Here is a 10,648-nt window from a genome sequence, read left to right on the forward strand (position 1 = left end):
AAAGTTGTCCCAAGCCAATTTTGAAGCCCTAATTTTTCCAAAACCCTAATGGCTACAATTTACTGTTTTAACCCTATTGTTGAAATTTTAACCTCGACCCTAAAATTTTCTCTCTCTCTCTCTCTCTCTCTCTCTCTCTGAGAACTGTATCTTCTTCATCCTCTTCCCATTTTCAAATTTTTCCTCCACAAATCCAAACACTCACTCTCTCCCTACTCACTACAAAGTGCATCACGTAAAAATTGAGATGGCATGCGGTGAATATAGACTTCGATCGGTAGCGAAAGAAAACGTGAATCCGGCGGCGGCGGAAGAGGAAAACCGAAACAGACATGGCGATGGAAGAAAGAAGCGAAAATATCTATATCTATATCTATATCTATATCTATATATCTATATCTATATCTATAACTATAACTATATCTATATATATATAAGTTGTCCCAAGCCAATTTTGAAGCCCTAATTTTTCCAAAACCCTAATGGCTACAATTTACTGTTTTAACCCTATTGTTGAAATTTTAACCTCGACCCTAAAATTTTCTCTCTCTCTCTCTCTGAGAACTGTATCTTCTTCATCCTCTTCCCATTTTCAAATTTTTCCTCCACAAATCCAAACACTCACTCTCTCCCTACTCACTACAAAGTGCATCACGTAAAAATTGAGATGGCATGCGGTGAATATAGACTTCGATCGGTAGCGAAAGAAAACGTGAATCCGGCGGCGGCGGAAGAGGAAAACCGAAACAGACATGGTGACGGAAGAAAGAAGCGAAAATATCTTCATCTTAATCGATCAGACATGGCAGTGAAGTTAGGGCATACACTTATTGATTAGACACGGTGGTTCTAGACATGGCGGTGTCGTTGCTCCGATAGCAGTTCTGCCAAACGCGGCGGCAATTTGGTAAGGAAACTCTTTTTTCTTCCTTTTCTTTCCTGATTTGTGTATGATTATTGAGTATTGTATTGTAATTCTTCAATTTATTGTATTGTAATTCTTCAATTTAGTTTATGTGATACTGCAACATAACAGTGAGAGGAGATCGCGATGGATTGCGGTGGTACAGAGAGGGAATCGCGGTGTGGAGTTAACGGAGGGAGATAGGTTCTAGCTTGGCCATCCAACAATTTCTCAGCCTCATTAACACATGGTAATCAATCTTTACAGGTTTGATTCCTTCTGCTTCAATCATTTGATCTTTCTTTATTATCCCTTTTCATTACTTCAGTGGATTGATTCATTCTGGAAGCTTCGATTTATCATTATTTATTTTTTCTTAAACGAAAATTGGACATTGATGAGAAAAGCTATCTGAGTATGTTGTTGAAGTATGTAGATGAGAACATAAAATTGCTGAGAAGTTATAGGATTTTATCTTCCATGCTGGACACTGTTTCTGCTACCAAAAGGTTTTGTGATGGTCCTAAGAATTATTCGTATTCATATGATAGAGTCTTAATTTTGTTTTATAAGGTTTCAATTTCTTCCACTACGTTCAAACCATGGTGTGAATTTGAAAAACCTAAACATTTTAATATTTTATTTCTTTTTGTATTTTTTTTGTTGCTTTGTTTTTTTGGCTTATATTGTGATTTGAGTGTTTTGGTTGCAGAGTGCTCAAATTTTGAGTTTTTATAAAGAGGATAGCCTCTGTTTGTAGAATTAAGACTTGAGATCACTCGGACGTAATACCTTTGAAAATGCTGAGGATTGATGATGATGATGAAACACATCTTGGTGATGGTAATCACATTCCTTTCTTCCCTGTGAGTAGAGATTCTTCAAATTCATATGCGATGATAATGATTAATTGTTTGGTACTAATTATTTTTCATTTAGGAATTTGGAATCATGCCTCACACAACCTCTAATATGTCCTTAGTATGTTTATTGTTGTTTCTCCTTTATTATATGTGAATCTATATGATTTAGCAAAGCAATAGCACACCTAGGTTAAAGAGGGATAGCACGCCTACATTGAATGCTTAGAGAAAGCTCATTTGTATACTTTCCCAACTAACTTATTTAATTATTAGAGAAAGCTCATGCTATTTAAATGAGCAAAGCTTGACTTATGTTACTTTGGGTGAATGTGTTTCATACTAACATACATACCTTCTGTTTTGAAACAAATGATCAAGCCTTTCTCTCACGATCATTATGTCGAGTTTGGAAAACTTTCTTATGTTTGCAAAAGACCAAGATTCTCTTGATGCCCTTATCAACTTGAAAGGTTGTTTATTGTCAGATTCTGTTTTGTTTCCATATTCCTATCAAAGCTGCAGCAGTTTTCATACTTCTGTTATTATAGACTACTTTTTTGCGTAAACTTACTTTTCTATCCCGTTGTTATAACATTACCAGTTCAGATGTGTGCAAGACCGTACGAAATGATTTGATGAAACTGACACATACCACTGGAATTCGACATAGGCATTGCAAGTATATTTTAAGCATCAAATCTGATCTTTGTGTTAAATATAGTTGAAACATTATGAATTTTATGAGTTATTCATATATGTTAATAAGACTGGACATCAATAGGTTGCTTAAAGCCATCGAGAAATTTATCAGGATTAGGTTAAGACTACTATTTCTTCTAAAAAGAGAGAGAAACAAATTGTAGCATCTGGTATCTTGGAAAATGATTTGCTGGTTGTATCGTTTTAAGGCTATATTCACTTCTTCTTTTACATGTTTGATTGAATGCATCATTGGATTTTGATTTTACTTTTACAACTTATTTCTTTTTGGGTTACAAAAAGAATTCTTTTGTTCAATGAATTCTTTTCTTTTATTTAGGTTCTGAATTCAACTTTCAGAACTACTATTCGATAGATTGAGAAGAGATAAAATATGGACCTTGAAATTATTTTCTTTATCTGGGTAACTTTTTTTAGATATACCATGTTCTGGATTTTTCCTTTGAAAGAATTGATATGGATCTAAGCAGAGTTTATTGGATGCAGATTCTTCCTACAATGTTTTGTGTTTTATTGTTTCTCTGAAGTCAACAGGGAGAAGTAGCTTTGTAGAATTGATGCAATAACTGATACTTTTTAGCAGAAAATGTCGTAGAGATGCTGGTTGTTGAGTATCTGCATTTGAGTTTATTTTTCTTATGCTCCATCGCTAGCAGAGGCAAAGGAAAAAGAATTGGCAGATGAGTTTTACCTAAAATACTACTCCATAGTAATGTTTTGTTTGCCATAAAATTGCTTATGCACTATGTGTTTTTAACTTATACTTTGGGTGTTGGTTTTTACTTAAATGTTGCTTAAGGTGCACATGTAGTCTGTAGCTTTATTAGAACCCAACAACTTTGAGATAAAGTTTTCATTACATTTCAAGTTACATGCGGTTATTTTTTATACAAAATAATCTGCTTGCAGCCTACCACATACAACTCTTTAGAAAATAATTTGTTGTTATTAGAGATTAAGAGTTAAGGTCAAAATAAGATGGTTCCTCTTAATAATTAATTTGATTCCCACTGATCAAAAAGGATGGTTTTATAATATCTATAAATTTGATATCCCTCTTTCAAAAAAAAAAAAATTTGATATCCAGTGACATGTAAGTACCTAAAATCATAGTACTATTATAATTGCTTTGATTTTTTAAAGAAATTTTGCCTCCTATTATAATATAACCTTGGGAGTGAATTTTTCTATACGGAACCAGTGAGTGGCTAAATAACAAGAATTGTGCAATTATGATATAACCTTGCTCATCCATTATTTTTTATGATGTTTGTTTAATTATATTATTTTGCTAATATTCGACAACTTTCTAAAAAGTTTTGATTAAGAATTTGTTTTTCTTTATTACAGCTTCTCTTATTATTTTAGTGCTTCTTCGTTTTTACCTTTTCTATTTCAGAGGAAATAGAAACCTAATAGTCTCATTTTGCTTTATTTCAGGCTGCATAAGTCAATGACAACATGTTTCAGCCCCATCTGTTAAAGAGGTCTCTGTTCAGCCCCAATTTGAATATATCCTTGCATTAACGAGTGTACATCAGGTAATATACACGTTGGTGATATTCACTGTGATTTCAACATGAAAATGGTGTATGTGCACAAGTACGTTAAATGAATATTCCTCATTATTTTAAGACAGAAAACACAAATGTTTGGGTTTAACTCTAAAATCTAATATTCAAGGGTGTGGCTGTTATTAGTTATTACTGAGTATGACATTTTTTTGGTTGAGAAATGTGTATTTAACCACTCAATGTACGATTCTTGAATTATGGATGAGATTGTTCATTGAATTTGTCTAATTTTTCCATTCTTTTCATCCTTAAGTACTAATCTCTACTGCACGTATTATTCTGATATCAAATACGTTGAGGTAGCTACTGGGTTTTTGTTTTGGAATGCTGATGAATTTCACACTTTTCTGTTTCGGCTCCAGGTATCTTTGAGTTTTTTGGGTGTTGGCTGGCTTTCATGTTGTTTTATGCATGTTGTGCACTACAGGTTTTCCGGCAGTCTGTGCAGCTACCATTTTGATTTGCATGGTTGTAGTTCATGTTCTCTTCATCAATTATTGATGAGGCTGCTTTATGGTCCTGCTGCATATTTGTTTGACATTGGTTTTTTAGTTGACAATATGGTGTTGTTTTTAGGTGTTAGCATGTTTTGGTTTTTGAATTCAAATGATGTTGGATGTGATTTTGTAGTTTTCTGGTAGTTATCATGTGAGTCTGTATTTTTTGTACCTATCAACTATATATGGGTTTGTAACTTTTGCCAATTTTAGGCTCACTGAATTGACAGTGCACAACATTTTTGCAGTCTATTCTTTTTTGTTTGTAAAATAAACTTATTCAAGTTGCTTCAAGTTGAGCCCTAAAGCTTATAGTCAATAAAAGTACACTTGGCCTAGATTACTCACTCAAAATATAAAAGAAAATCTTCATCAGTTAGGATTTGAGATTTCAAACTTGATTTTGAATTATTCGCCCACTTAGACAAGCAGGTGATTTGAAATGCATTTAGTATCACATTGCTTCTCTCATGTCTACTCTAAGTTAGTTCTGCCATTCCGTGACAGATTTTTTCTTGCTGAAAACATGTACACCTTAGACCAATTAATATATATATTAGTATTTGGTCAATTAATTGGCAACTTTATCATCTTACCAGTTTGACAGATACGTTGGGGTTATCCTTTATATTCCAAGTATGTATTAATTAGCAGCTTTCTAATCTAAAGCATGTTAAGACCTACACTCATGTAATCCCTTATATTCCAAGTATGTACTAACTTTCAGACTCATATACGCTCATTTCAAACAATACATACTGATAGGGAAAAGCTTATTTATACTAAACAAATTAACTTACATATGTACAACATGAGTTCTTTTAACATACCTTATACCTTATGATATATCACACCTATATTTTTTAATAAAAAGTGCAAGTAATGTTTTGAACTATATATGGCCCGTGCGGCAGCACGGGTGAAAACTCTAGTTTTTTTAAATAGAATCCTTATTTATTAATTTTGTTACGTCTGCAGCAACTTAACCTAATTTTTTCCCGCTCATTTGCTTTAGTAGGTTTGCAATTATTTAACCTAACAAATTCCATCTAAAAAAATGCATTGCACACCAATTTCATTCCTATCTGCTTGCCTTTTTTTTTTTGAAGAAAATATTTTCTACCATATCCATGATCACCTATGATCCTTCTATTTTATACTTTTTTTTTGTCACGAATTTTACACTTTTTTTTTGGATTTTTTTTTAATTTAATGCCTTTTTTTTACATCCTTATTTATCCTTATTTATTAATTTTGTTACGTCTGCAACAACTGAACCTAATTTTTTCCCGCTCATTTGCTTTATTAGGTTTGCAATTATTTAACCTAACAAATTCCATCTAAAATCAATGCATTGCACACCAATTTCATTCCTATCCGCTTGCCTTTTTTTTTTGAAAAAAATATATATTTTCTACCATATCAATGATCTTACGGGTTAAAGATTATTTATTGGTCTCTATTATAGTCGAGAAAACCCGTGCGACGCACGGGTCAAAAGTCTAGTTTGTTAGGTTAAATTACTGCTAACCTAATACAGCAAATGAGCGGGAAAATATTAGGTTAAATTGCTGCGACTTAACAAAATTAATAAATAAGAATATATTAAAATTAGGTTAGAAAATAATTAAATTTATGAATATATAGAAGTCGTACCAGAAATGTGTGGATGGCGGTTACAACTTAAAGTAATTAGGAGAAGTAATAGTGGTCGTGTGTTTGAATGAGGAAAGAAAATTGATGCAAAGAATTATATGAGATGGCTGGTATAACTTGTGTGGTTAACTAACAAAACCAATTCAATTGAATTCGAGAAGAATGACCTGTGGAATTTAAGTACAGTAGAAACTCTTTAATTTAATACTCGGTAAATTTTTTTTTTAACCAAAAAAAAGAGGAGCAGCAAAGATCTGCTACCACAAAATATTATATAAATAGAGAAAATTACAAAGGAGGGGGACATAAAACCAAAACCTCCTAAGAGGTAACGAATCTGAAGTTGGGTAACCCAAGTCTATCATTAACATAAAAGCTTTGAATGGATTCAGGAACCTCCATCCAAACAGTGAGGCCTTGGATACAAAGACCTATTGAAGCAAGCCTATCTGCATAGTTGTTGCCTTCCCTAAAAATGTGAGTGATAACATAGTTCATTTGGTTAAGGGTAAGAAGACAATTCTTCCACCTGTTTCTTAGCTCGCAAGGAACCAAATTGATATTTTTGGAGGCTAACACCACTAGTTGGGAGTCAGTTTCAATCCAAAGCTTACTCCACCCTCTATGGTGAGCAATCTCTATTGCCCTCATGACTGCAGAGAGTTCAGCAAAGAATGCATTACCTCTTCCCAAGTTTTCTGTGAAGCAAGTTAAGAAGATAGAGTCAGAGTTCCTGAAAATGCCTCCACATGATGAAGTGCTTTGACTGGAAGAGCCATCTGTGTTGCATTTGATCCAGTCAGTGATAGGTGGAGACCAAATGACTTCTTTGATGATAGGGGCTTTGGGAGGTCTAATCTTGATGTTGAACTTCTTCAGGAGAGTAAAGTCTCTGATAGATGAAGTAGAGGTTTTATAAGTGTTGTTTCCAGACAAAGCTACTACAGATATGATGCTATTGACTGCCAGCATCCAATTGGGCTTTTTATCGTTGAATCTACATTGATTCCTACAATAGCATATAGTACTGATGATGTTGATGATAGATGCTTGGACATCAATCTTACTCTGAGGGGACCAACCTCTCTCACAGATGGTCCAAATGTCTGGGATAGACTGGAACTGCAGAGGAGAATCTAAAATAGAAGCTAGACAACACCACAACTTAAAAGCAAACATACATTCAAAAAACAAATGAAAAGTAGTTTCAATGTGTTGACCACATAAGGAGCACATGGAAGGGAAATGTAAACCTCTCTCAGCAAGTTTCTCATCAGTTGGAATCTTATCATGGATAAGTCTCCAAGCTATCATTGATTTTGATGGGGGAATGTCTTTGCACCAGACGTATGCAGACCATTGAACCTTAGTTGCCTTTTGTCTTTTAAAATCATATGACTCTTTCAAACTTAGCTCACCATTTGGATTATGTTTCCAAATTAGTTTGTCTTCACAATCTTCAGCAGGAATTATTACTTTACTATCAAGGTATCTCAAATCAGGATGCACAGACAAGATATCATTAGGGATAAGCCAATGATTGTTGCTGATATAATCTGTCACATAGGCTGGATAAATTATAATATCATGAGGGGCTAAATTCATAGAATCAATTAGAGGTTCACCATACCAGCTGTCCTCCCAAAAAAGAATGTTTCTACCATTACCAATCAACCACCTTGAATTGTCCATCACATTGACATACTCATTTTTTATACCAGTCCAGATAGATGAGTATATGTGATATGTTATGGCTTTGCTACCTCTAATTACTCTAGCTTTGAGAATTCTGGCCCAATCTTCTTGAGAGTGCAAGAGGTCCCAACACAGCTTCAAGTTAAAGGATTCATTGAAGAAAATCAGAGATCTAATCCCTAACCCACCTTCATTCAAAGGTTTACAAACCTTTTTCCAAGCCACAGTCACTAGCTTCCTTTTAGTAATTTCCCCACTCCAAAGAAAGTTCCTCATCCATTTTTCAATGGTTTTCAACAAAGAAACTGGCCATGAATAGAGGGACATAGAGTGTGTAAGCATGCTAAGAATCACTGAATTCAATAGTTGAGCTCTACCTGCAATGGATAATAATGATGCGTTCCATGCTGCCAGCTTTGCTTTCACCCTATCTGCTATAGGTTGGAGATAGGAAACTTTAGGTCTTCCTTTGAAAATAGGGACCCCAAGGTAGTTGAAAGGCAAAGTGCCAACTTCAAATCCTAAAAGATCAATTATGTTTTGCTATCTTCTCTGAGATATACCTCCAGCAAAAATGGTAGACTTTCTGGCACTAATTCCATGCTGCCAGCTTTGCTTTCACCCTATCTGCTATAGGTTGGAGATAGGAAACTTTAGGTCTTCCTTTGAAAATAGGGACCCCAAGGTAGTTGAAAGGCAAAGTGCCAACTTCAAATCCTAAAAGATCAGATATGTTTTGCTATCTTCTCTGAGATATACCTCCAGCAAAAATGGTAGACTTTCTAGCACTAATAATTTGTCCAGCACAGTTAGCATATTTGGTAAAGAGATGTTTCAAAGCCTCCAATCCTTCAAAATTGCCCCTGCAATAAATCATAATATCATCTGCATAAAAGCAATGAGATGGTATTTGAGTATTCCTGGCACCTGAGATGAGCTTTACCTTGCCATTCTCAACAAGTTTGTTGATGCCTCTACTCAAAACTTCTTCAGCTAAACAAAATAAGAGAGGAGACAGGGGGTCCCCTTGTCTAACCCCTCTAGAACAATTAAAGTAACCCTGTTGCACACCATTGACTGAAATAGAGAGAGATGCTGAAGATAAAATTGTAGAAATCCAATGACAAAAAGTGTGATTGAAACCATAACAATTGAGAACTTTCAAGAGAAAACCCCAATCTAATGTGTCAAAAGCCTTAGTGATATCAATCTTCAAAGCTAAGTTACCACCATAAGCCTTTTTATCTAGTAAATTAACAGCTTTAGAGGCAAGACATAAACAATCTTTAATGTTTCTACCTTTGATGAAGCCTTTTTGATTGTTAGACACAATAGAGGGAAGAATGGATGACAATCTGTCTGCAATAATTTTTGATATAACCTTGAATTTGAAATTCGCCATAGCAATTGGTCTATAGTGCTCTACTCTGTCTGCATTTGGATGCTTGGGAATGAGGATCAACGTGTTAGCGTTGAAGTTTGGAAGGATCCAATCAGTTTTGAAAAATTGCAGAGTTGCTTCCATGAAATCATTTTGAATTATATCCCAGTAGGTTTGAAAAAAGAACGCTCCAAACCCATCAGGTCCTAGTGCCCCATCCTTATTAAGATTGAAAACCGCAGCTTTGATCTCTGCTTGAGTAGGAAGCATAGTGAGTAAGTTGTTAGTATTGTCATCAATGAGCTTTGGGATAACTTCCTCCACAAGTAGCTGTTCCTGCAAAAAATTGTTAGTACCAAATAAATTTTTAAAATACTCAACAATATGATCAGAGATTTGTTGTTTGTCACTTATCAAATCCTCACCAACCCTCAAACTACAAATTAATTTAGTCTTGTTTTTGATTTGAGAAAGTCTGTGGAAATAACCAGTGTTTCTATCACCATCCAAATGCCACCTAACTTTGGCTTTTTCTCTCCAGAAGCTTTCCTGTCTTTCTAAGGCTTGGTTCAGGCTTTGTTGTGCAGATTTTTCAAGGTTAATGAGGTTATCAGTAGGGCCAGAGGTTTGGATTTTGTTTTGGATTAGGTTAAGAACAGTCTCAGAATTCTGAACATATTGGTGCACGTTCCCAAAAACTTCTTTGTTCCACACTTTGAGTTTTGATTTCAAGAGCTTCAGTTTTTTTGATAAGATCAGCATGGGGCAGCCAACAACATTAGCTTTCCAGGAAGAATAGATGAGCTCTTTACAGTCACTATGTAGAGACCACATTTGAAGGAATGTGAAAGATGAAGAAAAGCTGGTTTCAGAGGTTTCGAAGTTTAAAAGCAAAGGGTAGTGATCGGATTTGGTTTTTATTAGGGTTGAACAAGAGACTGAAACACACATATCAAGCCAAGCTTGATTACAAACTGATCTATCAAGCCTTCTTTGTATATGTCTTCTTCCTCTTCTGCCATTATTCCAAGTAAAATGAGCTCCCCTAGTAGGTAAATGCAACAATTCAAAAGCATCTGTCCAATTTTGGAAATCTATCATGGGTGGTCTAGCTGGAGAGAAATGACCCTGATGCTCATGAGTTCCTAAAACAGTGTTAATGTCACCAATGAAGTTCCAGGGTAATTGATGTTGGGTTTGCAGATTGTTAAGGGTGGACCATAAATTCTTTCTCTAGATATTGGAGGTTGAAGCATAAATGGCTGCAATGGCAAAAAGTTTATTCTGGTCACAATGAGAAAAAGCAACAGATTGGTCATCAATATGGATAATGGTGGGGTCAAGGTTAATGTTGCAGT

General features: G+C 34.8%; 1 long non-coding RNA gene across 1 annotated transcript; it reads left to right on the forward strand.

Annotated features, from left to right (window-relative positions):
• Positions 1-2,152: 2,152 nt before the first annotated feature.
• On the forward strand, positions 2,153-4,748 carry LOC146936533 (uncharacterized). Its single transcript, XR_015033194.1, has 3 exons — positions 2,153-3,196; positions 3,928-4,028; positions 4,424-4,748. It is a non-coding gene; the product is annotated as an uncharacterized LOC146936533 (long non-coding RNA).
• The last annotated feature ends 5,900 nt before the right edge of the window (positions 4,749-10,648 follow it).

The sequence above is a fragment of the Medicago sativa genome, chromosome 3, assembly GCF_051527215.1.
Source record: "Medicago sativa cultivar Bolivia chromosome 3, Bolivia_mono, whole genome shotgun sequence".
Classification (NCBI taxonomy): domain Eukaryota; kingdom Viridiplantae; phylum Streptophyta; class Magnoliopsida; order Fabales; family Fabaceae; genus Medicago; species Medicago sativa.